The following is a 6000-nucleotide window of genomic DNA, read 5'->3' on the forward strand; positions in this document are numbered from 1 at the left end:
GTTACGAGGGCCCCGGATAGATTTTGGCGTCAGGTCGTTCCTACGCAAGCAGGAGGCCATTGAGCTAGATGCCAAGCTTGCTGTGATCTCTCAGCATTCTTTTTCTGCGTTCTTACGCTATAGCCATTATCCGTGCAATTATCCACGAATAAACCTCGGCACTCAGAGCAAGAAGTTCGGCACTCAGAGCACCATCAGAGCAAGAAGTTCGTAGTACAAACTGGAACATTTGATATGAACTAAATCTCTTAACCTCGAACTTATTCTTCAACCTTGTTAAATTATTATTCTTTTGTAGGAGCGCTTTTTTTTTCAAGCCTTTTCCATTAGAGACACATTAGGTATAGCAGGGCACCGGAATAGCTCTTAAAGTTAGTACAATGCGAGCAATATTTCACGCGTGATACAGTAGGCAAAAAATTTTTTCGAAGTTCTTGGTTGTGTTCCTATAACTTCCCTATTACGATGTGCAAGAAAACGTTTTGTCGTAGAATAAAATCAATTCGTAAAAAAATCGTAAGTCGTAAAAAAATCAATTCTACACAAAGTTGGTTTCGGAAAGGTGGACTGTACGAGGAGGCGCATTTATGGAATAATTTCATGTGGATATATTTATTGAATTCTTTTACAGATATGCTTCTCGGAATCGCAACTATTGGAAAAACCAAAACATTGCGTCGGAGCCGTTTTCCCTCATATTCGGTCCTACGTTGCAGCTTTTCTACAAAGTAAGTCACAATGGCTGTGAGAATTTCGTTTCAACACGTGATATTTTATTAAAAAACGCAAGCAAGGCTTTTTACCATCTAGTTTGTCACTCATGTAGCCACTCTATTGAAGCTGGCTTTGAAATTCGCTTAGTCCGCACGATAGATTATTAAGTGCATGTGATGAGAAAGCGGCCACAAGGGTATTTGGGTCTAACTGCAAAGAATGCGGCGCAAGAGAATGTTCAATAAATGGATAAAGGATGAGCGCTGATTTTACCTCGTACCTAAAAGTAATGAATAAACGTGCTGTTAATAGGACCTGCGTCGATCGTCCTGTAGTGCATGGTCCGAACCTAAAATGTGCTATACATTTTAAGATTAAAAGAAAATCCGCTATACTAAATGCACAAATACTTGCAATATTCATGTGGTCCTTAGCCATGGCGTTGCAATCTATGATATTGGCAGCTTTTAAATTCTAATATGTGCCTCGTGCTCTTGTCCTCGTTGAGGGACAGGCACCGACAAAGTTTAGTCATAGTTTAGTACTCAGTTTTTCTCGATATACAATTACTGAGTGCTTTATGTTGCAGGAAATTGCAGGGAGAAATGACAATCTTATCCCCCTTGTTTTGCAATACACCTCACGTTTATGGACAAGCGCACAAATTTGGGCTTCGCGCAGAAAACGCAGCCGGTTCAGATGATGTTGGCATGAAGTCTTGCCGTAATATGTAATGAACAAAGAGAGGGTGCCAATTTCAGGTTTTAATATCCTCGAATTATGCTTAACATGCAGGCCATCCACACAATTGACAGTGAGCGGTATCGTAAGTATGGAAAGTTCTTCGGGTAAGACAACTTCATCCTTTCGCACTTCAGAGTTGTGACTAAACAAAAGGTAGCTTTGAAAGAACAAAATCCAGCAGGAATCCTTTTGCACATATATTTGATGCAAAACTTTTATTTCATAATAACCTAGAGAGTAGAGCGTAAAACGTAGAGTGTAGAATAGTAGAGCGTAGAAAAGTGATTTGTTACTTTTCTTTTTTTGCCAAGCAGTAACTGTGATTAAGAATACTTGAAAACGAGAAGGTTAGCATTCAAAGTGAAACACCTGATAACTCTGTTCTTAAAAAAAATTACTGTAAAGTTATTCTTTTAAGTCATGTGTATCTTGTTATTTATAATTTGCTTATGATCTATTTAGGTGTCGTTTATCTTTATTGTGCACCAAAGTAGAAAGCTTATTGCGTACCTGTCCACGGACACATAAACGAACACTTCAATAGAATTTCGAACTGTCCACATCCACGAAAAAAAAAAAGGCGAAAATTGTGCGGTTATGAGAATTCCAGGGCATGCACCAGGACAGTGCAGTGATGAAGTGATGCGTATGTAGTCATGCGTGTGCACGCTATACACGTGTGGAAATTATCTAGGTGCGTTGCGGTAAAATATCAGTTTGGCTAATTGTTTGACAGATCCATTTAGAGAAATGAAACAAACGGTGCGAAAGAATTACTGCGTGTACGGCTTTGAAGGGTTGCATAAATACGATCACATCTAAAACAAAATGCTGACGACATTTAAAAATCGTAATATCTATGAAGATGCCAGATTGAATAATCAACCTTGCACTACTTAGAGGTACCTCGGCGCCTCTAGTTACTCTTATTATAACATAATTGCCTTCAAGTAATTAACATTACCAAGATTACCCTGATTACGAAGTAATTACCCTCATTGTATTCCTACTCTCATCATAAGAGAAGTAATCGCTATGCGAGATTTAAAATTGTTTTCTTGGATTTGCGTTAGCGCTTGAAATAACGTGCTTTATTCTTCAAGATTGGTCAGGTAATGAAGGGTTTGAAAACAAAGTGTTTATTAAAGATTAGAGAGAGCCAGAAGAACGCACATGAGTAGTCAGATAATATTAAAATTGTCTCTATGATGCCATATTCAGATATATTTAGCGGAAATTTTTTACACCTCTACTTCAGGGCCTCTACCGCATTAACAACTGGTGTAAAAAATCGCTTATGTCACTGAATACAGAAAAATGCAAAGTAATCTCCTTCACACGCAAGCAAAACATTTCCAGCTACTGCTAGACCATTAACAATTACCAACTGTCGCAGGCATCATATTATAAGTACCTTGGTATTCATTTCACACCCAACCTCTCCTGGTCTCACCATATTACCACCATAAGCGCAAAAGCTTCAAAATCTTTAGGATATTTACGTCGAAATTTACATAACTGTCCCATTCACGTTCGTCATCTAGCTTATCAGACCTTCGTTCGCCCACAGCTTGAATACGCCGCATCTATCTGGTCCCCCTACCAAAATTATTTAATTAACATGCTTGAAGCAGTTCAGAATAGGGCTGCCCGTTTCATTTCACGCAATTATGACAACCATAACAGCATAACGCAAATTAAGCTCAATCTTTCACTTGAACCCCTTAGTGCTCGTCGCGACATTGCCCTTAAATTTTATGCCTTTTTCACAAATACGCATACAGCAAGAGACCATTCCCACTTCACCTTGATGCTCCTTCCATCACATCACGTCGGTTGCATAATGACTTAAGTTTCACGCGATTATATGGGTCAACTCACACCTTCAACTCATCTGCTCTTCCTCGCGCCATACGTTTGTGGAATGGTCTTCCAGACAACATCGCATCCGAACCAGACCACGAAAACTTTCGTCAACTCCTGCACTCTTTCTTTTCGCAATAAAAACTTGCCACTAGTATATCCAATTTTCTTTTACTTCCGGTGCCATGTTCTGTATACCACCCATGTATTTATTTATTTGTTATTTTGATAGCTTTAAGACCAAAGACATCCGTCATTTTTTGTACCACTGCACGTGTTTTTTTTTTTCAGCATCCCTCTTTGTGCCCGACTGCATTCCTTATATTGATAAATGTTTTTACTGTGCTCGCCATTAGTTCCTGCGTTTTTATCATGCCCTACCATTGTGCGTATTTTACACCCTGCCAACTGTTCATGCGCCTGGTTTCCGCATATTTGTCAGTCTATCTTTGGTTGTAGTTTCTTTTCTTGTTACTGTTGTCATTGTAATCGGTATACATTATAGTTCTTGTATCCAGTATTGCGATATGTATAACGCCAGCAAATATTTTTTTTTCCTCTCTTCGTGTTATCCTTTTTCCCGCCCAACCTTGTATTTGCCGTCATACCACATTATCATCGATTCCTCTCCTTTATGTTAAACTGTAAATTTGAGCCGTACGTTGTACACTGACAAGATACTTTGTACTTTTTATTGCCCCCCTTACTGAATGCCCTGTCAAGGGGCCTGTAAGGTATGTTCAATAAATAAATAAATAAATAAATAAATAAATAAATAAATAAATAAATAAATAAATAAATAAATAAATAAATAAATAAATACGCTCTGATGCGTGCGTTAAACGTTGTTTTAATTTCGGGTTGGAAAACATTAATCTCGGAGGGTCATTTGCAAGAATGCGCGCTTTCGTGGTCGATGACCCTGGAAACCGCTGTTCTGAGGGAGAATCACATGCTCCGCTAGTTCCGGTGGATCCGTGCCAGCGCTTTGGTTGGCGTTCGGAAAATTACGCATTTGACAGCAGAGGCGACATTACCAGGAAGGTTTATTATAGCGTATTGCAGCCAATGTAGTGACGTAGCGTCAGCGTTGCTCAACACACAACTGCGCATGCCCAGTACGTAAGCGACGCAGGGGCTCTTCCTAGTATACACTGTTTACGGACGGGGGTACGGTTCGGAGGAATATGGAGGCTTCCATAAAATTCCCTACCATCTGCTTCGGATCTGTCACGTCACCGTCCTGCACTTTTCAACCGATTCTATCTCAAACGATGCATGTATTTGCTCTAGATTTGTGTCATGTTGCTTCGAGCAAGATATTAGGGACAATTGGGGATGTTTCAAAAATTAGTTTTCAATTTTTAGGTAATTTAAGCTTAAGAGGAGCTGTGTGCGGTGTACCATATTTTGCGCCACACGTTATAAACCGCGCGTAAGGCTCCCTCCATGACGTTTTCCGCCAACCCGCAAGCACATCGATCAAAGGGCTTTGGCCACGCGCACTGGCAAAGCCCAGAGGCAACGTATTACCAGTTTTTGCATATATGACACCATAACCTAAATTTTTATAAGCTGGTCCACGCTACCGACGTCAGTACTGTGGAGATAATACGGATACAGAGTGTGATGAAGCTGATATCTTGTGCGTATTTGATTTGCTTGCTCGTAGCGAACCTTTAAATCTAGGTGGCGTCGCAGTAGTTTGCATTCGCATTAGCCTTCCACTCGGGGCCGCTCTTCTAAAAAAAACTTATTCACATCGTGCTCTGCCGCGTACGATAGCGTTACGTTACCTGCTAACACAGGAATTTTATGCTATGTTGAAACAGTCTATAATGTGGCGCTCGGGTCACACGAAACCACACGAAATTGTGCCGGCCTCAGCCGCCGTGAGAAATCGGTGTGCAATATTGAAAATTTTTAGGAATTTTAGAGTATCCGGCAGAAATTACTGGAGGGATCTTCAGCCCTGCAATTGTTAGATGAGTAGTAAATATATGAATTTGCCTAAGCTTCGCGCTAGTGGCTTCATACGTTCGCGAGGCGTTATCTTTTACGTGTTGTTCTTTCTCAATCAATCAATCAATCAATCAATCAATCAATCAATCAATCAATCAATCAATCAATCAATCAATCAATCAATCAATCAATCAATCAATCAATCAATCAATCAATCAATCCGAGTTTGCTAAACCCTGGAAGGAATTATGTATCCATGACATATGTAATGATTCTGAATGATTCTATTGATCACGCAATACTTTTTTATAAGTGATTTCCTTGCCATGTCGGAAAGCCGTTTTACGCCAGAAGAGCGAAGTTTAGGCAAATCCATGTATTACCTATCGTTCGCATGCTGACTGAACTGCCATAGTTGAAGCTCCTATAGACACTTGAGCTAACGCATCTTCTTCTAAGTTTTGTAAGAAAATCCTTCAAAAAAATAATCTTATCAACATGCCAGAAAAATTTCAAAGATGTAAGTATTTTGCAGGAGCATGGTGCACTTCAAGGATTAAAATGCCCTATAAAATTGGTTTGTAACGGGGGCACACAGTTACCGATGGAAACGCGCTGAGATTTCAATTAGTACAGGACACGTCTCGTCGGTGCTAAAAAAGTGAGCGCTTGGAAGAGAATTCCCTGGCACTCAGGAATATTCGTGCCGTTCTTCAT

This window comes from Dermacentor albipictus, chromosome 4, assembly GCF_038994185.2.
Source record: "Dermacentor albipictus isolate Rhodes 1998 colony chromosome 4, USDA_Dalb.pri_finalv2, whole genome shotgun sequence".
NCBI lineage: Eukaryota > Metazoa > Arthropoda > Arachnida > Ixodida > Ixodidae > Dermacentor > Dermacentor albipictus.